General features: G+C 42.6%; 1 pseudogene; it reads right to left on the bottom strand.

Annotated features, from left to right (window-relative positions):
* Positions 1-25,748, bottom strand: part of LOC113360741 — an 87,413-nt pseudogene that overhangs the window by 32,800 nt on the left and 28,865 nt on the right.

The raw sequence follows: 25,748 nt of genomic DNA, 5'->3' as shown, positions 1-25,748 counted from the left end.
TACCCAAAATAATCAAAGGCAGCGTATCGGCGGAATGGGTGCATGTAAATATTTCAATAACGCACCACATGTCCGAGAACGATGCATTAACCCCCACCGTAGGAAAATCCTCTGGCCTAGGGTTGACCGACGAGTTAACAGGTCGAAAGAAAAACGATGAAGGTACACACCTCCGTCACTTTACAACACACTCATTAATTAGATTTCATTATCATGTTTTAAAAAATATAAAACATCATTGCAGGGTAAGCAAAGATGTAAACATTTAGAACAAACTGATGATCTATTTCGTAAAGTTTGATTACAAGTTTGAAGAACCGAACAAGAAAAACAAGAAACACACAAGAAATAATCCAAAGCTACATAATTCAACAATGATCAAGTTCATGCTATAACAAGAGAATTAAGAAGATTGACTAGTGAACAGTCAATACGCTATTTTCCTCCCGAATGCTCTGCACGATCTACATGACGATCCTTTGAAAATGAAGGTACACTCCCTCCAGAGGACGGGTCAGATATGGATTTGAAAGGCTCCGCTACAGGACGACGCTTGTACTTCTTTATAAGGCCATGTTCTTTCAAAAGAATTTGCTCTATCTGAGTCAGCGTCTTGTTCACTTCCAAAGCCAATTGACGACGAGCTTCGTGCGTGATGAAAATAACCTTAAGCTCAGATTGAGCCAAGGACGATCCCAGTCGCTCCACCTCTTTTTCCGATTCCTTCGCAGCAACGTCGCGAGGCCCAGCTAACGCCTCGAAGTACGTGGTTTTCCCCTGCTGCTTAACTAACTCAGATTGAGCCTTTTCAAGCTGCTCATTTGCAAGGCCAAGCTGTCTCTCAAGCTGTGAAATAAAAGAAAATGAGCCGTAAGAAGAAAAGAAATAACCAATCATCCATGACTAAACGAAGTTATACCTTCAACATTAGCCGAAGCTATCTCATATTCTTTTACTACAACATCCCGGGAGTCATCAAGAACATCATACTCGTCGAAAAATTTCTTTTAATCAAGACGAAGGTTCTCAAGAGCATATTGACACTCATCTAACTCTACCTGCTTCATGGAATCCAAATGGCTAAGATGGTTAACTTCGTTAGTCATCCCCTTGATCCCTTTGGTAAACCGATACATATTAACACTCAAGTCTTTATCTGATTCAACCAGACGAGCAACATCGGCTTTAGAAACAGTTAAAGATTTACTAAGAGCATGCGCCTCTGCCCTAGAATCTTCCCTTTCTCGAACGAGACGTTGTATATAATCCCGAACCTCAGGATCGTGGAACAAACAAGACTGACGAAGTTTTATTTCTAAATCCGTCACTTTGGCTTCCAACCAAGAGGCAGCATCGCGGGCTTCATAAATATTCTCCCAAGTCCATAATAAAGTACTATCAAACCGACGTTGAGCAGCAACCATAGTATTTTGCATCTCGACCATCTTCTCCCGTCTTTCTCGATACCGAGATGACATTTCATTATATTCATCGGCCCTAGAATCCAATCTAGTAGTATCTTCTATCACTTGCGCCACCAATTCCTTTATACGAGAAGCCTGACGAAGCCTCTCACTCCGAAGCCATTCTAACTCTCTGGAACCATCTTCTGAAGACAGGGCCGGATATCTCAAAATGGACACTAAAAAGACAAAGACATAAAAGGAAAAGAAACAAACTTTTGGATGATGTGCCAGCAGACGAAGCCTCAGTTAGATCCTTCTCCAGTTCAACTTTAAGAAAATCCACCTCATGACGAAGCCCTTCTTCAGCGACACCAGCCTGCTGCTTTCCTTTCAACTATTCCTTCAGTTCTAAAATCTCCTTGTTCTTAGTTACAAGAGCTTCCTGGGCAGAATTTAGCTTATCATCCCTCTGACGTAGCTTCGCCTCCAGTTTAAGGGCCTTAGATCTAAAAAACTGATAGAGAGCGTGATTACAGTGCTCGTTCCTCACCAACTGCAGTGACCAGGGGCAAAAAAAGAATCACTGATGAAAAAAATTGCACCACCCACAATAAGAAGAAGATACGCTGGCTCACCTCAAGGATGCGCTGCTGAGGGAAGCCATACTCGTACCCATCATCTATGGCCATCATGTCAGCAATAGACGAAGGTGGATCAACTAGAAGGCTGGAAGAAGTGGCGCCTAGATCCCGCTCCCAAATCTCAGCAACCTTATCACGAGAACAAAGTTGCATCCACTGACGTGTGAAAGAATCAGAGTCCCTCTCCCCAGGAATCACAGGAGTAGGGTGGGGCACATTACATAAGACTTTCTTCATCAACCAGCCAAAGTTTGCATCGTCTCCATCATGCATCACGACATATATGAATCCTTCGGAAGACACCCCAGCAATGTTCTGATCCCCAACAATCAGAGGTTCCTCAGCATCGGTCTGCTTCCCAGCATCAGTCTATTTCCCAGCAGCGGTTTTCCTCTCCTCAGCTTCTCTGGCAGCACGAAGCTCAGTATCTTCCCCGTCGGAGCTATCATTCTCCTCGATATTTTTCTCGGTATCATCTTTGACTTCAACTTCCCAACTATCGTGAGGGGACAATATAGAAAAACCAGAGGTTATCCCCATAGCGTCACCTATATCAAATTGACCACCAGCGGAATGGATTTTACCGAAAGAGAATTCTTTATTTGTTTCAGAGGAATTTACAGGCTCAGGAATCGATGATCGAAGATCAGTATCTTCGTTCCTCTGATGAGGAGAGGAGGGATGTTCGGGGCCGGTCCAGAAACTTTTTCTTGGCCGGACCTTTTTCCATTACCTTCGTCATCCATACCTTCAGCGTCTTCAAAATTAGGAAGGGAAGTTTCAGTACGCTCTTCGTCGTCGGTGTCTTCTTATTCTTATTCTCCAAACTCTTCTTCATTCACAGAGCTGGTGACTTCGGGAATCCCCGTCTCTTCAACTTCCATGGTAGAGGACTGTACGGAACCAATTTTTTTTTTCTTCGAGACCTAGAGATAATCGCATGATCAATATATGGTTCAAGGGGCAGAGATACAACACATCATAATAAACATTGAAGCATACCTTGACAGTGACATCACCCTTTTGAGGAAGACCGACTTCAAAACTTTCCTCATTGTCACCATCAGCGGCATCAACGGTGTAATCAAAGTTCATGCCAGAAAAATTCAGAGTCCAAGGACAGAAATCACCATAGCGGGACGGAGCTCCATCACGAGGCTGACTGTCAAAAGTAGGATTCCATCCTTGTGGACCTGGGATCCAACCATAAGCACAGGGACCGATAGTCTCAATAGGAGTGGCGTGCCACTCATAATCCTGATCACGACAAAGATGTTCTTTGAGAGGAAAAAGTTCAGGCTTATCAGTTCCTTCGGTACCAGGGACGAACCGAAGCTTGGTATCGCTCACCTCGCTTAAAATACGAACCTCACCATTAGGGGCCGCCATTGTACGAAGACAAACACTCCATCGCTTCCGATTCCTACCATTGACGTAATCTCCAAAAGAAGCATTGAAATTGGCGGGAGTATACAAGCCCTTTTCCTCAAGGTCAGGAGCATATCAAGTCATCAGCGTCTCACCTTTGCTCCGAAGGTAACATTCACGAAGGGTCCGAAGGAAGTTCCCACTTAACTGAACCACTGAGCGACAATGTGTATGAGAAGTAGAACCCTCACGATGTGCCAAAACGTCGTAGTAAAAGGAATCTCCCCACTTGTATAAAGGAAACATCAAACCAGCTTCGAAGGCTCCCACAGTCGTCAGCATGTGGTTAGCATCGTACTTATAATTACTGATCATATCATAAGTTAGGTCGTCCCTCTGATTATAAAAACGAACTTTGAAGTTCTCAAACCCGTGTCGTACCTTAAATTCATCAAGATCAATGTGCTTGAAGGAAACCTGCTTCTTCTTCTTCAGAGCTGCAGTAACTCGCCCGGTGGGAGCAACCTCGGAAGACATAGTCTTACCCGACGATGGATTATTCAGGGAACTCATATCCGAAGCCTTCCTCTTCATCGCAGGTCTTATACACAGATCGCGACCTTCATTGGGCGAATGAATCTTCAACGAATCTTTGGATTTCTGAGAAAATGAAGGATTGGTCGGAGCGATGGAACAGATAGGATGAACTTTTAACGGCTCAGAACGTTGAGGAGGAGGTCTAGCAGCCGGACGTTCGACAGCATACCGATAACCTCTTACTGGTTACCCTCTTTATTGAAAAGTCACTTTCGGATTTGACGGCGAGGACGTTATATGATCCCGAAGATCTGGCTGAGAGGATCTCAAAGGGCCACCCTTCGTCGGAGATATATCAGGGATTCGGGTCGGAGGGGATATATACGGACTCACTGGGGGATATTTATAAGGAACATGCCTACGATCGTTACCTGACATAACTACCTGAAACGATCCCCAAAGGGAGCAACGAAGGTTAAAACAGAGCTAAGATTATCATTTTTTAGGTCGAAATAACCTTCAATACATGAAAAGTTAATCAGAAGTCGGTCTATGATCAACATCTCAAGAACAAAACCATGATCAGAAAATAGTAAAGATCAAAAATTGAATTTACGATCCCCACGTATCATACCAAGAATATTGAAAAACAACACCACAGTAATCAATAGAGCAACCCCAGATCTTGTGACGAAGAACAGAGGAAAGTATATATACTTTCGTATAATTTTTTCCTCACCAAAAACCTAGAAACATCAATAAAAGAAGAAGTTTTCATGACCGATATCACATACGCAACAACGAACAACTACGTACCTGCAACAATGGCAGAAATGGAGAAGGAAGATACTCAACAGACAATCAAGAAGCGACCACAATAAATGACCAAGGATGATGACGATATCAATGAAGGTCTTATCAGAACGAATCTGGGGGCAGTGATTGAGGATGCACTATCAGTAGATGTAAGAACTAGAAGATAAATAAGAAATCGAACCAGCAGCTTTTTCTTAGAAGATAGAGACAGATGGAGAAGAAGAATGAAGAAGACAGGGAATAAAAGTTAATTCGCCTCGATCTTCTCTCATATTTATAGTGACAACAAAAAACCGTCCCAACAATCAAGAAGAAATAAATGCTGGGAGTGGGAAATGTTCCCTAAAAACTAGGGGAAGTTATTGTGAAAAGTGGAGAAGACTGTGAAGATAGTTTTCTTCAAACTTTGACTGACGTCAAACTTGAAGAAAAGGGAAAAATTGTGTACACATAATCCACCACTTTCCACGTGTTCAAAGAATCACACGTGGAAGACATATGGCGTTTAGACATCAAGACATGATGCCACACTCCAACACCTAAGGGGAACGTATCATCTCCATCTAATCATCATCAGGACGATCGGACGACGAAGTATCGAGGAGCACCGAAAGAATATACTACTGCGAAGTACCATAGGAGATCCAAAGTCCTACTTTACTCTATCCCGGGAAAGATCCAAGATCAACGGCGTAGATGAGTCTAACTGACAAAGATATGACAGGGGCAACCGATAGCTGTCTGACGCGTGCAGACTGCTCAACCACCCGCATTTAATGTCTCGAACATAGGATATGTGTCAATTATCCTATGGAGGAGAAAGAGGTGACCCTTCCTTGTATCCTGTTACCGTTGGAACCATCGGGATGATACGAAGATACCATCGGGACCATCACATGAACCAAGATGATAAGAATACAACTGTCCCAAGAAGAAGGTCCCACACAGATAGCCTATAAATACCCCACTCCACTAAGAGAGATGGGGTCGACCAATTTCAGAGGGAGAGAACTATAGGAGAGGAGAAAATAATTGTAAGAGTAAGTATGAGTTTATGCACCTTTCCCCTAGCTTCGTTCCCTACTCAAAGTCACTTGACTATAAATTGTAATCTTACATAATACATAGTGAAAAACCAACACCCGTGGACGTAGGTCTTAGTGCTGAACCACGAAAATTATCATGTTATTTACATTCTGCAGTTATAGTCTTATTATTCGTGCATTTATACATCATATAAGATTCATAGATTCTCTTATGGATCGAGATAAGGACGAGCCCGAAGGCTCATCGTTATAATCTTTATGTGCTGTTTTATACGCTATGCATCGATCGTGTCATCATAGTAGCATCTATGACGTGAAACAAGGACGAGCCCCGAGACTCATATTTTCCTCCATCATCCTCATACGTTGGCTTACACCTAACCAAGTCATTTTCATAGTTTTAATCAGCAATGCCAATATTGTTTGTGGGCACGAAAATATCTTCATTACTTTTGTGTTCACATCATCCCTGAGCTTCTTTCTCTCTGTAATGCAATTATGCAAATGAGGACTATAAACATAACCAAATACGATAGCCGTGAAAATAATAGGTTATCTACGAGTCTTCTTTGTCGTCTTCGTTTTTTCCTTTGATCGCAAGTTCCTACAATAGATCCTTCATCTTTTTAATGAGTGGTAAAAATGTAGTGTATGGTGGAAGGTACCTGTCATTGAAATGAAGATCTGTTTAAGCATGATTAAAATTCGATGAATCATTTTGGTATCAGGTGCTATTAAAACGTTCTGTCATACAAACCAACCGATAGTTTAATTCCTTTCACCTGACTTACCACTGCATTGTCGTTCTAATAATAGTTTTCTTTTTGTGATTAACTCACTTTTAGAATCTATTATTCTGACACTATTACCATGTGAAATACTTGATGGTTTCCAGACGTACTCGTCTCGTTTCTGTGAAAGTGTTAAAAGTCATAATAACACTTCTACATAACCGACGGAATATTTCATTTCCCTCCAGGATTTACTTCTTTTTTTCTATTTTTCTTTTCTAAAACATTTATTTTAACAATGTTACCGGAATGCCCCTATGAAGATAAGTCACATCATAACAACCATTATCACCATGATAGCTAGAGATGGTAGACAAATCAATAATACTTTCACGGAAATGTCTCTGTATGTACACCTTTCATCATCCTCCACGTGTACAGAAAGAGACACGTGGAAGGCATGTAAAGCGAGACATCAAAACATGATAGCAAGCGTTTCATCAGAATATGCCACCGGTCAGCAGATCTGACGGTCAGGGACAGAGGATCACAGAGGTATGATGGCTCAAAGGAGCACCAGAAAATACCCCTTGGGTATTAACGCACCCAATCCCGAGGAAGATCTCAGATTAACGGCCGAGAGGAAGTTTGGCTGACACAGATGTGACCAGACAAAGAGACACTTGTCTGACACGAGCAGACATCCATCTATCCGCATTAAATACCAAAGATATATACACGTGTCGATCAGCTCGTGGAAGAAGCGAGGATAACCCTTCGTGTTCAAGCTCAGGACGCGGCATATACCGAAGACCTCTGCGTAATAGGCACAAAGCACAAGAATATAAGATTACAACAGCACTTCAGAGATGGGACCCACGTTCTTTCCCTATAAATACCCCTCTCCACTAAGAGAGAAGGGGCAGACCATTTTGGAGAGAAATTAGAGGAGAATATAGGAGAGAGAAATAGGAAGAGTAAGTAATCCACCTACTTCCGCAGACCTATGTACATTCTAAAGTCACTCGACTATCTTTGTAACCATTCAGTACATAGTGAAACACCAAACCCCGTGGACGTAGGCCTTAGTGCCGAACCACGTAAATCTGTCTCATTTACATTTCAACACCTTACATTTAGCGTTAAACTTCATATGCTTTATATTTATACTTTTTTCTTGATTTATTTCCTTATACGAACATTATTTATGATAATATTCGACTAGACCATGACAAGCCCGAAGGCTTTGAGTCGATGAATCGATATAATCATCCCGTTACGCATACGATGTACAATTCTAGGATTAGGACGTATGCGAATATTGTTTGTGAACACTTGGATGGCCTCTTGATTTATGTGTTCACAATTTGGCGCTAGAAACAAGGACTTTTTCCCGGTAAAAGATTTATCTTATCCTGTGATTTCACCTTAAAACGCTCATTATGGTTGTGCCCTATTCTGGGTTCAGCGTGCTTTCAAAACCTTTTTTATTCTGGGTTCATGTTCTTCATTTTCACAAACACCATTTCAAAGAAGATAAACTCGCGGCTATCTATCACAGATTTGCGCGTGAGGTGTTTTCTTCAACTAAGATTTAATAATCCAGATTCATGAGTCCTCGCGACGGATCTGCCTTTTCAAGAGTTATTTTTCAAAAGTAGTCTGAAAACAAGATTCATGATCGTTTATTAGAGGATTTTTATTTCAAAAACTAGGCCAATGAAGTCTTTACATTTCTCTTCTATTAGGGCCCTTGGGCAACTCATTTCCTTCTATTCCAATAGTCTTGCGGGTACGAATGGCGCTAACCCGATCCTCGGGGATATCTTTGGTTCTCCTTATTTATTCCCCTATGCAGGAAAGGATTAAAAATGGAGAAGATACTAGAGGCATGAAAAACCAAAGCCTCATCAAAGGAGACACCGAGGGTTACCTCGGTCATGACCCGAAGCAAGCAGAAAGGAGACAAAGCTAAAACAACTACTTAGAGGCAGGATGCTGCGGAAATCACTTCACCTATGAACACTAACTCCATTGCAGCCGCGGCTCTCAAAGAAGCAGCCACGAAGACTGTTGCAGCCTTCCAGGCTACAGAAGCTAACAAGACTTTGGTTTCAAGCCAAATCCATCAACAAAAAGAAGGGGTAGCAGAATCTATGACACATCAGCCCGCACATCCACCAATCTTCGGAATGCCGTCAACCAACGGTCAGAATCAAACCATACCAGTGGTTTTAGTACCACGGGTGGAAGCTCAACCGAGGGGACCAAACTTGGAGATACCAACGATTGAAACTGATTCTCGGCCACCCTTAATACACACTGTAGACGAAGGGGGAACTATGGCCGTAGAGGTACCAGCCGGAACTCCTAATCCCACCGACTGATGGTAGATCTCGAAGAATTGAAAAAGAGCCAGCAGGTCTACGCCGATGCCGTAGCTCTTCTAGCCAGGGAGAACCAATACTTGAAAGATAAGATTTCCCAAAGCACGAAGACTAGCCAACAACTGGACGAAGCAAATTCTAAAGCACCAGAGCCTAATCGAGACCGAAGAGTCATCCTAGCAAATGACGCCAGGGGAAGCAGTGCATCCGATCTGGAATATGCCACCGAAGAGTTAGACTATTATGACAGCGAAGATCGAAGAAAGAAACGCTCAACTGAGCATGAGAACGTGGGATATTACCGCGCAATGGAGGAGCTGCATGATGAGATGATGGCTGAGATCAAATAGTTAAAAGCCAGACAAGGCGGAGGAAGGCTTGAAGAGGTGATGAAAGAAGCTAACTCCACGCCCCTAACTCATCGCCTGGCAAATACCCCCATTCCGTTAAAGTGCCCTGTCCCAACTTTTGAATGCTACGAAGGATCAAGTGATCCCGCGACACATATCCGGTATTATAACCGTATCTTAGACCGATGAAGTCAGAATGGCGCCGTCCTTTGTAGATATTTCCCATCAAGTCTGAAAGTACCGGCTTTGTCTTGGTTTGACAACCTGCCACCTGATTCCATCAACTCCTACGATCAACTCGCAGAGAAATTTCTGAGGACATACATGTACAACAAAGCTGTCAACACTGGAATGGATAAAAAATTTTCTCTGTCAATTGGCTACAAGGAAAACACGAGGGAATACACCAACAGATGAAACAAGATCTGCCAAGCCATAGGGAGTGTGGACCAAGTAGTAAGTATCAACTGCTACAAGTGGGGATTAGACCGAATGAGTCTACTATTTGTTGAGATTCATGGAAGCGTGCCTAAGACATAAGGAGAGTTTTTCGAATAATTATTGAAAAGTACGCTCGTCTTTAAGAAATCCAGCGTGAGAACCCGATGGCACACACACAGAGGTCTCACCGTACCAATTCCGCAGAACAAACCAGCGGGGCCAAAAAAAATAGCTAAGTGGAACAGCCTCACGAAGATAGGAAGGAACAAAGAAATGAACGACGAAAAGACGATCTAAAATTCGAAGATCAGGTTTACACGAAGCTCAATGCTAGCTACGCTCGGATCTTGCGAGAGATCAAAAGAAAGGAAAATTTGGAATGGCCGTGGTCTAAGGGAAAACAGCCCCCAAGAACTGAGAAGTCTAAAGATTACTGTGAGTATCACTGCTTCAATGGACACCAGACCGAGAAATGCAAAAACCTCAAAATAATGATCCAAAAATTGATTGATGCTGGCGAACTCAAATATTACATACGAAAGGAGGTCGCCGAGGATAGATCCAAACGGACCAAGCAAGTCCAATTTCCAGAGGGAAACCGCACAATAAACACCATCTCGTGTTCCGAAGCCGCGGGGCCCTCCCTTACAACGCAGATAGGAAAGAGACTACGGAAGCAGTTCGAAGACCACTGCGAATTATATAAGATTGATGGCGTAGAGGTGGACGAACATGAAGAGTGGATGGACGCACCTACTATCTTCGACACTAAAGATATCGAAGAAGATATGGAAGATCATAACGATCCCTTGGTCCTCACACTACCAGTGGCTGGATGTAACCTCAAAAAGATCCTCATAGACGGGGGAAGCTCAATGAACGTTCTATTCTACGACGCATTCAAACGGATGAAGCTCCATGATGAACAACTAATAACCTCTTATTACACCATATACAGATTCAACGGAACACCCACAAAGCCATTGGGAGACATCGTGTTGCAGGTGAACGCCGGACCCATGAAAGTAGAAACACGATTCAGCGTGGTTGACGCCCCATCCCCCTATAACACCATTATTGGACGAAAGTGGTTACATAAACTCAAGGGAGTGGCTGCAACTTACTACCAATATCTCAGATTCCCTACACCCGAGGGAGTGATGGAAATCAAGGGAGATCGGGTCTCTGCAAAAGAGTGCCAGACCACTCAGGATCGTATCAACAACGAACAAGAAGAGCAGCGAAAAACCCGAAGGATTAAAAATAAAGAAGCTGCGAAAGAAAAGGCCATAGACCTGTTCCTCAAGGGAACCACAGGGAGGTGTTTGACAAAAGAGGATAATGTCCTAAACACAGAGATAGGTACTTCAGCAGCCAACGAAGGACAGAAACATACCAAATAACAATCAAAGAACGTCCCAGTCCTCGGGGACCCGAAGCCGGTGTTCACACCAGTAAATACCGTAAAAGAAATCAACATAGGAACGGAAGAAAACCCGAAGATGATCAAAGTAGGGACCATAATGGACGAAAGAAGAGAAGATTCCTTAACCAAATTACTTAAAGAATACGCGGATGTATTCGCCTGGAAGCTAGGAGATATACCGGGGATTGATCCAAAAATAATCCAACACGAGCTGCGCATCAAACCAGGCACGCCACCTTTCAGACAGAAAATAAGAAAAGTTGCACCGGAGTATCATAAGGCAGTGGAAAAAGAACTTCGGAAACTACTAGAAGCAGGGTTCATCAAGGAAGTCAAATAGCCTACATGGATCTCCAACATGGTCGTCGTTCCTAAGAAAAATGTAGGGGTTAGGATATGCATCGACTTTACTAACCTCAACAAGGCATGTCCAAAGGACAGCTATCCCCTGCCAAGCATAGATCAGCTGGTTGAAGCAGTGGAAGGATACGAAGAGCTATCATTTATGGATGGATATTCTGGTTACAACCAAGTAGCCCTGGCAGAAGAAGATCAACTACACACAGCATTCTACACCCCGCATGGCCTTTATTGCTACACTAGAATGCCCTTTGGACTTCGAAACGCAGGGGAAACGTACCAAAGAATGGTCGGTGCTATCTTCAGGCCATGGATTGGTAGTACCTTAGAAGTCTACGTTGATGACATGCTCGTCAAAAGTAAGCTACGCGAAGATCACCACCAGGACCTGAGAGATATTTTCGAAGCAATGAGGAAACATCACATGAAAGTAAATCCAGAAAAATGCATTTTCGGTGTCACCTTAGGGAAATTCCTCGGATATCTGGTAACAAAAAGAGGCATTGAGGTAGACCCAGCGAAGATTCAGGCCATAGTAGAAATGCCATCTCCGAAGAATTTAAAAGAAGTGCAGAAGCTCAATGGGTCCATAGCAGCCTTGGGCAGATTTATTGCCCGATCCTCGGACAAATGCAAACATTTTTTCAATATTCTCAAAAACGGGAGTAAGTTTGAATGGACCGCAGAATGCGAAGAAGCCTTCCAAAGAATCAAGGAACACCTGGCTTCAATTCCAATCCTGCAGAAGCCTGATCCTGATGAGGTTTTGGCATTGTACATAGCAGCGATAGAAGACGTAGTTAGCGCAGTGTTGGTCAAAACCAATACGAAGATAGAACAGCCTATCGATTATGTCAGTAAGACCCTCAATTCTGCGGAAAGGAACTACACGAAGATCGAACAACATATCTTGGCATTGGTGTGGGCTAATCAAAAGCTGAGAACCTATTTCCTAACTCACTTCATCCGCGTCCCATGCAAAGCACCACTGGAAGCAGTCCTCAAAAGCGCGGGAAAAGTAGGCAGAATAGCCAAGTGGAACACTCACCTGGACCAATTCAACATCATTCATGAAATTCAACATTCCAAAAAATCCCAAGTTTTGGCGGATTTCTTAGCAGACCTCCCCCTGGGAAACGACGAAGAGATTAGGGGAATACCAGAAGCCGACGAAGAAATCAAGGATTCAGTTGATGTCCTCGAACCCGCGAGTCAAAGACAATGGGAAGTCTTCGTTGATGGTTCCAAAAATAAGGAAGGGGCAGGAATAGGCATTGTCATCACCACCCCAACTGGAGAAAGGATCGTACATGCACTCAGGTTAGAATTCAAAGAGCACACTAATAACATCGTCGAATACGAGGCAGTCGTACATGCCCTCCGCTTAATAATAGAGATGGGGGTAACCGATGTAAGAATGACAAGTGATTCGCAGCTTGTCATACGGAAAATAGGGAACGAATACAATGTGTACGACGATACCCTCTCAGCTTACAGGGCCTTGGTCCAAACATTGGCATCACAAATTCCGAACATCAAGTTCCGGCACTTATGCAGAAGGGATCTCAGGCACGCGGATGCCCTAGCATATATATCATCCATGCTGAAGGACAAGAGTATTGAAGCTATCAAAATCACAAGGGTATACGAACCCTCGATTACAACACAATTTTCCTTTGCTACAAATCAAGATACATTAGAAGAAAATATCGAAGATCAGGTGGGAGAAGACATCCGTGACGATTTTGACGAAGAAGATATCCTGTCAAGATCAAATCAAGACGAAGATTTCAGCAACGAAGATGATTGGAGAATGATGATCCATGCGTTTCTCAAGGATGGAACCTTACCCGCGGATCACAAACAAAACAGGAGAATACTCTCCAAAGTAGGAAGATATGACCTTCAGGATGGAATCCTGTACAAGAAATCTTTCCTCGGACCGTTACTACGTTGCTTATCCAGGAAACAGGGGCATCGAATTCTAAACGACATCCATTATGGTGATGCAGGAAATCATAGCGGCATGAGATCAGTAGCCGACAAAGCAAAAATGCAAGGATATTACTGGCCCACAATGGTACAAGATGCCGCACGAATGTCCCGACGATGTGAAGAATGTCAGCGTTTCGCCAAAAAGATACATGCACCAGCAACAACGTTGAATTCTGTGGATAGTCCGTGGCCATTCGCAAAATGGGGCATATATATCATGGGGCCTTTCATCTAAGGATCTGGGAAAAGACGATTTTTTATAGAAGCCACAGACTACTTCATTAAATGGGTGGAAGCCAAAGCCTTAGCCAGAATCAGAGACGTGGACGTGTTTACTTTCATATTCCAAAACATTATTTGCAGGTTCGGCATACCAGCGGAAATCGTGTCCGATAATGGTAAACAATTACATGGGAAAAACATAGACATGCTCTTCGACACTTTCAAAATAAGGAAAAACAAGTCCACCCCTATATACCCTCAAAGCAACGGACAAGCGGAAGCTACCAACAAGACCCTCACCCTTATACTCAAAAATCAATTAGACGAACACAAGGGGCGATGGTGTGAACAACTACACAATGTATTATGGGCATACAGGACAACACGAAGATCTGCCACTGGGGAATCCCCGTTTCTCCTCACTTATGGAGCTGAAGCAGTCATCCCAACAGAGATCCTCATGCCAAACACAAAGACCGAAGCATGGGAGAAAAATCTCACAACAGACATGATGTTAGAGAGACTGGACGACCTGGAAGGAAGGAGGGAAGCAACATTGCAGAAGATGGAAAATTATCAACGGAGACTAGCGAGGGAGTACAACAAAAAGGTAAAGCTTCGAAATTTTGTATAGGGGCAGTACGTGCTAAGAACAATCCCGCAGTATCAACGAGAGAAAAAATGGGGAAAGTTAGCACCTACGTGGGGAGGACCTTTTATAATACATGACATTGCGGGAAACAGTTCCTACTATCTTCGCAATCTGAAAGGCGAGGTCCTCCGGCACCCTTGGAATGCTAAATGGCTCAAACCATACTACCCATAGGAGCAGCGGAGCTTTGCATCTGCGTGGAGAATACCAGAAGAAGAAGGCAGCGTAACCGCTTTACATGTTTCTATCTCTGGACGAGGATTAGCAGGCCTCAACCTATCAATCAAACAAGCTTTTTGGGAAAATCTTCAAGTAAACAAAATTTATTAACAATATTGGGGAAAGTAGTTAATCTACAATCTCTCAGGGTTCACCTATCAGTGTCTATGAGTGTAAGACCAGGGGGAAGGCACCCAGCAAAAAGAGATACCATCCAATTTTAAGGCAGTGGGTCGACGAAATGAGTGCACGTAAATATTTTCAATTAAGCATTCCATATCCTAGAACGCTGCCTCGGCCCCCACCGTTTGGGAATCCTCTGGCCTAGGATTCGCCAGCGGGGTGACAGGTCTCAAGACGATCACGAAGGTATTTACCTTCGGTGTCGCACTCAAACACTCTCAACTTTTTACAAAACCAGTTATTTCTAGTTTAACACTTCACAATACTTTAAAATAAAAATATGTATTGATAACGCAGGTACACCAAAAGGATGATCCATTTCATAAAAAGTTGATTACAAGACTCGGAAAATAAGATAAAACAGGAAACACATCAAAAAATGATCCGAATTATATAATCAACGAGGACCAAATTTCTATGACTAATAAAAGAAATCTACTTGGACGATACAGCTCCATCAACGGGGTTGTCTCTACGAGATGAGGGTACGCTACCACCTGAAGAGGGACCAGAAGAACCAGGCAAAGGCGCGGGAAGGGGACGGCGCGAATAGTTCTTGACAAGACCATGTTCGACTTTAAGGCCAAGTTCAATCTTATCCAGGACTTTGTTGGTCTCTTCAGCCAACTGACATCGATCCTTATAAGTGATAACATCGGTCCGCTGGTGGGCTTGAGACATCAATACAGATAGGCGTTCCGCCTCTTTGGAGGCAATCTCCGCTGCTTCCTCACGAGACGCGGCCAACCCTTTGAAATAATTGGTTTGTCCTTCCTGCTGCACTAAGGCAGATTGAGCCTTTTTAAGCTCATCATTTGCTGCGTGAAGCTGTCCCTCGAGTGCTGAAAACAAAAAATACCAAGGGGTTAAAACGAAGAAATAACAGAATCACACTCGATAAAACGAGGTTATACCTTCGACATTAGCCGAAGCCTCCTCATACTCATTGAAAACTGCGTCCCGAGCCTTATCAAGAAAGTCATATTCGGTGGATAGTTTCTTATAATCCGTTTGAAGGTTCGTAAGAGCAAATTGACTGGCGTCTAAATCTACCTGCTTCATCGAATCCAAGTGACGAAGATGGTTGACTTCATCATTCACCTCCCCCATCCTTTTATGAAGTCGATACACATTCATCTCAAGATCTCTTTCAGACTCCACTTAGAGAGCAACATCCGCTCGAGACGCTGCTAGGGCTTTACTAAGTGCACCAACCTAGGCCCTAGCATTATCTCTTTCCTCGGAAAGACGCATCATACTATCCCTAACCCCAAGGCCTAAGAAAGAACGAGCCTGTTGTAACTCTCCTTCTAAAAGCGCACTCTAGCCTCTAAGTCTGAAGCATGTTCTCGAGCATCACGCAGGTTGTCACGCGTCCATAGCAGTGTACCATTAAACAAATAACGGTCATGATTGTACTTATTTTGCATATCAACCATCAGTTTTCGCTTTTCACGCCACTCAGCTGTTAAGGCGTTGTGCTCATCAGCACGAGCATTCCATTTTACGGCTTCACTCTTCAACTTACCCACCAACTCTGCAATACGGGATTTCTGTCGTTCCCTTTCTTTCCGAAGCCATATAAACTCGTGGACTCCACCCACTGAAGATAGGGTGGGGAGACTCAGACAGAACACTAAAATACAGATAGGGAATCAGATATCACGGAGAACACCAAAATACAGATAGGGTTACAATGTTCTCTCCTCATCATCTACGTCACAAACAACAAACATTATTATACTAAAGGAATCAGATATCACGGAGAACACAATGCGCGGAAATCATAAAAAGAGTACAAGGATTTACCTCTAAAACACGCTGCTGTGGAAAACCGTACTGGTACCCATCAGCTATGGCCATCATATCAGCAACAGATGAGGGAGGCTCAACCACTAAATTAGCTTCCGAAGCTCTAAGATCCTTCTCCCACATCTCAGCAACGCGGGCTTCAGAAGACAGTTGCATCATTCGACGAGTATAAGCGTCAGAATTCTTCTCACCAGTGACCACGGGGGCAGGGTTAGGGACGAACATCAGATTCTTCTTCTTTAGCCAAGCCAAAATGGCATCTTCACCTTTAGGCATTAGCGAGAAAGGAAAATCCTCGGAAGGAGACTCAACCGCAGACTTCCCCTTGGCGGTTATCTCCTCACCCGCGCAAGTCTCGTCATTACCACCCTCAGCATGACCACCCGCGTTCTCAGCTTGCCGATCAGTGGTACATTCTTTTCCAAGGTCCCCAAGCACATCCCAATCATCATGTGGGGAAAGCAATGAGAAGTCCTCGGCAAGACCCATGGAAGAAGTCACATCGAAGGATTCCCCCGCAGAATATATCCTACCGAAAGAGAATTCTGGGGAAATTACGGGCAAAGTACCCACACCAACAATTTCATCACCAACAGGGGAAGATCCACTCCCACCAGTACCAACGACGGTAACATTACCCTCAGCCTCACCATTACCACCCGCGGCAACTTCTTCCTCACCATCACCACCCGCGGCAACTTCTTCTTCAAGATCACCACCCGCGGCAACTTTAGCCTCACCATCACCACCCGCGGAAACCTCTTCTTCATTACCACCTTCGTCATAAGGATAAGAAGTTTCGATACGCTCTTCTCCGTTGGACATTTCTTCATCCTCACCATACCCTTGGTTTACGGGACTCGTAACCTCCTCATAACCCTCAGCCTCACTGATAACCGCAGTAGAAGATTGCTTGGGTCCAAGTTTCTTTTTCTTCGACACCTACAAACCAGTATACATCCCACAAAGGCTCATTTTTTCCCTCACTTCAAAAATGAAAATTATTTCAAGCAAGGAAAAAGGGGCAAAAAGATAGAGAATATAAGAAGAAACTATACCTTGGCAGCATCAGCACTCTTTGATGGATGGATAGCACCAGAACCCTCCTCCTCATCTCCATCAACGACATCAAGAGCATAAGGAAAATTCATGCCTGCGAAATTAGGACGCCAAGGACAGAAATCTCCATAACGAGCAGGAGGAGTTTCACGAGGCTTGCTATTTTCAGAAGGACGCCAACCACGTGGACCCGGAATCCATCCGTAAGCCCAAGGACCAACTACCTCAATAACAGTAGCATGCCATTCATAATCATGGTCATGCTTAATCCTTTCACGAGCAGGAAAGAGTTTCCGTTTAGCAGATCCCTCAGTACCAGGAACATACTTCAGCTTGACATCACTCACCTCACTCAAGAGACGAATTTCACCACGTGGAGCAGCAATATTACGAAGACTAACACTCCACGGCTTACGGTTTCTGCTGTTGACATAATCCCCAAAAGAACTTTTAAAGTTCTGAGGAGTGTACCACTCTCTCTCAGCAGGATTTGGAACATAGCAGGTCATCATAGTCTTTCCCTTGCTCCGCAGATAACATTCCTTCAGCGAACGAAGATAATTCCCAGATAGTTGTGACACGGAACGATTATGAGTGTTCGTAGAAGAGCCTTCGCGACTAGCCAACACGTCATAATAAAAGGAGTCACCTGACTTATATAAGGGCAACATAAGACCCGCCTCGAAGGCTCCAACTGTAGTCAACATATGAAACTCGTCAAACTGATAATTAGAAAGGAGCTCGTAGGTGATATCATCGTCAGGAGCATAGAAGAGAACCTCAAAAGCTTGGAGTTCATGTTTTTCCTTGAACCTCTCAAGATCAATATGCTTGAAAGTGACCTTCTTCTTACCAACTGAAATGCTGCGTATCACGGGGACGGTTTCTTCTTCGTGTGCGGAATCAGAAGTAGGACCCAATTCCGAAGCTTTCCTTTTAGAAGGAGGATTTATAGACGGATCAGCTCTCGATATAGTACCCTTGGAGTACTTCCCTTTGAAAGAAATCGCGGGAGGAGGCGGCAGAGATATCTGTTGAGGCACTGAAGGAGGAGCCATTGAACGAAGGGGCGGAGCATCCACCACTTCATTACGAGGAGGAGGAGCCCGCGTAATCCTAGAGTCATCACGAGGAGGAGCCTGCGTACTCCTAGAATCTTCACGAGGACGAGAAGGAGCGCGGTTAACAGCATACCTAGACCCATAAGGACCCTTCGGCATATCCCCTTTTTTAGAAGGCATAATCTTCACACTGGAGGAAGACGAAACCCTATGACCCCGAGGATCCGATTGCGAAGACTTGTGAGGACCTTACCCAAGTGGAGATCTGCCATGATCTCTACGCGGAGGGGATCTTGGCGGACTAGACGGCGAAGTTTGGTAAGGATCCCGCGGACGATCATACATATCTACAAGGAAACACAAAAACAGTTTAGAGAAGAATACGAGGAGATCACTAAAGATCAAAAAACCCATAATTGAAGGTTCATCCGGATAAACATGAAAAACCCTAAGAAACTAAGAAATACTCCATCCGACTCCAGGGATAATACTCATATACAGACTCACAGACGCTGTAACAAATAACAAGGGCAAGCATATATGCTTCGACATGTATGATCTTCATCACAAAACCAAGAACACAGCGGCAGGAGACAAACGGATAGATACATAGATAAAACAATGGTGAACAACTGATGAAAAATCCATACCTGTATAAAAGAGGACGACAAGCACCAACCACAGTGGAAGAAAGGAGGATATGAGATATCGACAGATACAGGGGCAGCAACAATCAAGAATGAAAGAAACAGAAGAAAGAAACAGAAAATTGAATGCTATATTCCTCACAAGAACGGTGATAGTAAATGACTAAAGAACAAGAATAAGAGAACAAGAAGAGAATGAACACTGACAAGAAGAGGATAAAAGTTTTTTTTAACATTCTCTTTCCTATTTATGAAGCTAGAGAAGACAATAACTGCTCCTCGTACCAAGGAGCAGTTACGGGAGAAGTTAATGCAAAGTGGGAAACGTGTAGGACTACCTTTCTTCTTCAAAATTGCAAAATACGCCCAAGTTAGAAGAAGAGGAGCAAATTGTATGTACACCTTTCATCATCCTCCACGTGTACAGAAAGAGACACGTGGAAGGCATGTGAAGCGAGACATCAAAACATGATAGCAAGCGTTTCATCAGAAGATGCCACCGGTCAGCAGATCTGACGGTCAGGGACAGAGGACCACAGAGGTATGATGGCTCAAAGGAGCACCAGATAATACCCCTTGGGTATTAACGCACCCAATCCCGAGGAAGATCCCAGATTAACGGCCGAGAGGAAGTTTAGATGACACAGATGTGACCAGACAAAGAGACACTTGTCTGACACGAGCAGACATCCATCTACCCGCATTAAATACCAAAGAGATATACACGTGTCGATCAGCTCGTGGAAGAAGCGAGGATAACCCTTCGTGTTCAAGCTCAGGCCGCGACATATACCGAAGACCTCTGCGTAATAGGCACAAAGCACAAGAAGATAAGATTACAACGACACTTCAGAGATAGGACCCACGTTCTTTCCCTATAAATACCCCTCTCCACTAAGAGAGAAGGGGCAGACCATTTTGGAGAGCAATTAGAGGAGAATATAGGAGAGAGAAATAGGAAGAGTAAGTAATCCACCTACTTCCGCAGACCTATGTACATTCTAAAGTCATTCGACTATCTTTGTAACCATTCAGTACATAGTGAAACACCAAACCCCGTGGACGTAGGCCTTAGTTCCGAACCACGTAAATCTGTCTCATTTATATTTCAGCACCTTACATTCAGCGTTAAACTTCATATGCTTTATATTTATACTTGTTTCTTGATTTATTTCCTTATACGAACATTATTTATGATAATATTCGATTAGACAATGACAAGCCCGAAGGCTTTGGGTCGATGAATCGATATAATCATCCCGTTACGCATACAATGTACAATTCTAAAATTAGGACGTATGCGGATATTGTTTGTGAACACTTGGATGGCCTCGTGATTTATGTGTTCACGATCTCGAGTTAACAGATTGAAATAATGCACCAATGATTTTTTGATAAGCTATCATCCCAGCAAATCCTTCCGAATTCCACTCCATTGAGCAAAACATGATAAACTGTATTAATATGAACCCGAAAGCGGTAGCGACCAAATATAAGGAATAGACAGTAGAGATCAGCACTTCATTAGCAGGATAACCGACTTGCTCTTTTGCACTAATCTTTCTTTTCAACTTCAAAATGTATCGGATAACATCTCTGGGAACAGCGTGTTGCCGAGGAGAACTTGAGGGCTAGAAGTAATAAGAGACCAGAGTTCTTACGAAAAACAATCATATCTTCATTTGTTCGAATATAACTACAATTCCAGAATGTTGATATGATCAAAAATATGGGGAGAGTTTGAGTGTTAAGACCTTTAACTTTAAGTACCTCATTTGCACTTGGAACCAAGCTACGTTGAAACTAATACGGAACCACCACCTAGAATCACAACCAGATACCCTAGAACTACATAACTTAGATACTTCACTGAATTTTACTTCTAATCTTCATTACTAGAACTGCCATCAACTCCCATCGGCTCCTTCGTATTTGCAACAAGAAAATTCTGTACTCCGTTTCGATTACAATGATCGTCCTTTTCGAACAAAACACTAACGTTTTCGACTATTTCTTTTCTTTTGATGCTCAGTTTAGATTTTTGTATCTGAAGATCAATCAAAAAAGTAAACACTTCACCTCCTAAGAGCAACTGCAGTGGTGCGAGTATAACCAAAGACCAAAGAGGGAAAAAAAGACCAAATTTTGGGTTTAATCTGGTGTGTGACGCTACGGTGGAAAGACTAAATTTGGTCAGACGTACATTATACGTTCGCCTGGTGTGGGACGTGGACTATACCAACGTCTGGTGTGGGACGGGGACTTTACGTTCGCCCGGGTAAGAAAGATTCAAAAAAAAAATAATAAAAAAGAAATAGAAAAAATGGGGCAGAGGTATTAAGCCCGCCCCATGCAATTTGAATTTGTAAAGAATGGGGCGGGTGTATAATGCCCGCCCCATACAAAATTAAAAAAAAAAAAATGGGGCGTAGACTTTGCGTACGCCCCATGTGGAGCGTAGACTATACCAACGCCTGATGTGGGGCGTGGACTATACGTCCGCCTGGTGTGGGACGTGTACTATACGTCCGCCTGGTGGTGGAGCGTGGACTATACCAACGCTCGATTATATTTGGGTTTAGTCTTGGTCCCAGACCAAATATACTCTGGGTTTTAGTCGTCGATCAAAATTTAATCGATAGTACGTTCCACTACGTCTGTTCAAAAGACCAAATATTTGGGTTTAATCGCCCACTGTGGACGCTCTAATAACATAATAATGGTTATAATCACAAGTAGGGCGTTCGAAAACACCTCCATTTCGCCGGTAGACATATTTGAATGGCACGTCACATGGACTCATTCAACCACAACTAGGACTCAGGCAAAGAGACTCATGCCATTGTCACAGTATTTGTTCATACTTGTAGAGATTTTATCCTATAATTTGGGATGGAAAGAAAAACAAGGCAAGGTGAGAGTCTTAAAAATGTCACAAAATCCCCCTCGCTTACTGCATCTCATGTATGCAGACGACCTGCTCCTTACTTGTGTTGCTGAGCCAGAATCTTGTAATACTCCTCAAGCTACACTGCATGAATACGCAAGTATTTCTGATACCCACCTCATTCAACAAATGAAAATCCCAACTCATTCACCACCCCAAGATATAAGAGGAGGTAACTTATTGGTTCAACTCAATCTTTCTCATACCCACCTCACCATTCACATAAGTATCTAGGAATCCAGTTTGGAATAGGGAGAAATAGTATGCACTTGTTCTCCAAACGACTAAATCTATTAGATAGAAAGGAAAATGGGTGGATCTTCAAATTCCCGAATTAGGAAGGCGTCATAGGCCCAACTGTTCTTATATATTGTCTAAACCCACTTATCTTAGTAGCTGGGTGCCCTTATCCTTATGGGGTGTAATTATCTTAGTCTTGTGCTAGCTGGCCAATGGCTTTATATGTGTAATCTATGAGGCATTGGTTGCTAACAATTATTGAGAACCAATTATCTTTTTATCTGAATATCTTCTTTATCTTTCTGTCTCTCATGTTCTTCCTTTCTCATCTAAATCTCATCCTTAATCTCTTCTAGTTTCATTCCTTTGTAGTAGAAATCATTAAAAATTGGTATCAGGAGCATCTATCACCTGGACCTGTTATGGCTAACAAGGCTGCTGTTGAAGGACTTACAAGGAAAATCGATGAGCTCACTAAAGCTCAGGCGGATTCTAATAAGAAGATGGATGAGTTGACAAAATCTCATAGTGATTCTGCTGTTAAATATGATGCAGTGTGGAAATCGGTTGATGAAATTAAAGAAACTCAAGTTAAATCGATGGCTGAATTAATGGGAGTAATTAATGCTGCGTGTGAATCTCATATGAACCGTTACATTGAAGTCTCAGGTGGGAAGAACTTAAATCGAGAGCATCAGCTAGGAAATAATAATGAGATTTTGGGTCCTGTACCGAACGGAAATCAGAATAATACAGGTGAAAATAACATACAACCCCATTTTTCTGTTATTAAACATGAGCAGAATCAATTTCAACAACCTAGACCTAAAGTTGAACTTCCTAGATTTGATGGTACAAACCCCAGATCTTGGATCCGGAAGTGTAGAATTTTTTTTATTATGCATAATATGTCAGACTCTCAGATGGTTAATCTAGCTTCCATGTACTTAGAGGGTAAGGATGATACCTGGTTTCAAGATTATCAAATCGGTAAAAAGGTTGTAGCATGGGAATATTTCTTAAGAGATATTTTTTTGCGTTTTCAAGAACTGGGTCATGATGATGTTGTAGGAGAGTTTAACAAACTCTTCCAAATAGGTTATGTCCTTATTATCAAGAAATTTTTGAAGAATTGAAAGCATTGATGTTATCCAAGAACCCACATCTCACTGAAGAATATTTCACTTCTAGTTTCATTAGTGGCCTTAAAGATGAGCTAAGAGCCTAAGACTACATGTGCAAATGTTCTCACCTAAGACACTTACTAATGTTGTATACTTAGTCAGAATGAAAGAGGCACTCCTTGAAAATGTTGTTAAGAAGAGTAAACTCTCATTCAGACCTCCACCACTGTATGTTTCAAACAACTATTCCCAAATAAGCACCTCTTCTCTAGTTACCAGTCCAAAAACCTTCAAAAAAATTTTTTCACCTACCTCAGCTAATTATCCACCACCTATTAAAAGGCTATCATATGCAGATATGAGAAAACGCAGAGAAAAGGGTCTCTGTTATAATTGCGATGAAGTATTTCAAGCAGGACATAAATGTGTCAAACAACAGATTTATATGCTAGCTGCTGATGATGAAGAATCCACACAATATGGAGAAGATTATCCTCTAGATACACCATTACCTCCCAATTTGGAGGAAGAAGTTGAAATCTCAGTACACGCATTAGCTGGTAATGTTTCTCACAACACCATTCAGATAGAAGGAGCAGCTAAGAAGCAATCATTAACTATATTGATTGACATTGGAAGTACACACAGTTTCTTGGACCCAACCACAGTAGCAAGATGTGGTGGATTAATGATTCCTACAGCTTCACTACTGGTAGCAGTAGCTAATGGAAACAAGATGGTGAGTGATGCTAAGTGTCCATCCTTCAACTGGCAGATGCAAGGGCACAACTTCCAATTCGATATGCGACTCTTAACTCTAGGAGGTTGTGACATGGTTCTCGGAGTGGACTGGATGCGAGGAATGAGTCCAATGATTTTCGACTTCAACAAACTCATTGTGGAATTCGACATGGATGGACAACACATCAAGCTTCAAGGTAACACACCTACATATCAACTCTCTATGATGTCTGGCAAAGCATTTCATAAATGGCTTAGGAAAAAAAAAGGTGTCCTGGTTGGTAAACTTTTTGCTATTACTGCTTGCGAAGAACAAACAACTACACCAGAACCTATTTGACCTTTACTCCAAAAATATGACTCTGTTTTTCAAGAACCAAAAACAATTCCACCTTTAGAGGCCCAACTGTTCTCATATATTGTCTAAGCCCACTTGTCTTAGTAGTTGGGTGCCCTTATCCTTACCGGGGTGTAATTATCTTAGTCTTGTGCTAGCTGGCCAATGGCCTTATATGTGTAATCTATCAGGCATTGGTTGCTAACAATTATTGAGAACCAATTATCTTTTTATATAAATATCTTCTTTATCTTTCCCTCACTCTCCTGTTCTTCCTTCTCATTTAAATCTCATCCTTAATCTCTTCTAGTTTCATTCTTTTATAGTAGAAATCACTACAGAAGGTAGGTTAGTGCTCATGATCACATCGCTCACACCTAAAACCAACCATATAATGCCAACACAACTTCTAACCGTGCATGGCCATACCAAGATTGATAGAATCACCGAAAGAAATAAATCCCGGGACATGACAAACACACCAAGAAGCTGCATCCAATTGGCTGGGATAATCTCTCTAACCAAATATCTATTGACAAGCAGACATAATGCAAAAAAAGCACCACAATCAAGTTTTACTCCTTAAGAGAGTGTGGAAGTTGAAAAATCCGTACCTGATACACTATACAAAGAAATATATCTTCACAACCAACCCTTTTTCTAGCAACATCAGATCCCAAAACCTCAATCATCAGTGGATTTCAATTGGAAAGTTTATCTAACCTAGCTGTTCTTTTGAAGGCACAAGTTTTCTCAAAATTGGATATAAAAAACCTCTTATTTATGCCTTAGTCAAGAAATGTTACGGGGAAAGGAATACTTTTCATCTTCTAGTTCGCCAGATGATAATAATTCCAAATGATATGAAGTTGATTAATGGTCTAAGTATAAATGAAAACGCGGGGGTACCAAAATACACTACCAATTTTTTCGTAGGAAACTTGTTTGGACTAAACTCAAATATAATTCCGAGAGTTACAACTTAATGAACCTCAATCAG

Source organism: Papaver somniferum, chromosome 3 (assembly GCF_003573695.1).
Source record: "Papaver somniferum cultivar HN1 chromosome 3, ASM357369v1, whole genome shotgun sequence".
In the NCBI taxonomy this organism is placed as follows: Eukaryota; Viridiplantae; Streptophyta; class Magnoliopsida; order Ranunculales; family Papaveraceae; genus Papaver; species Papaver somniferum.
This window is presented reverse-complemented; position numbering and strand designations above follow the sequence as displayed.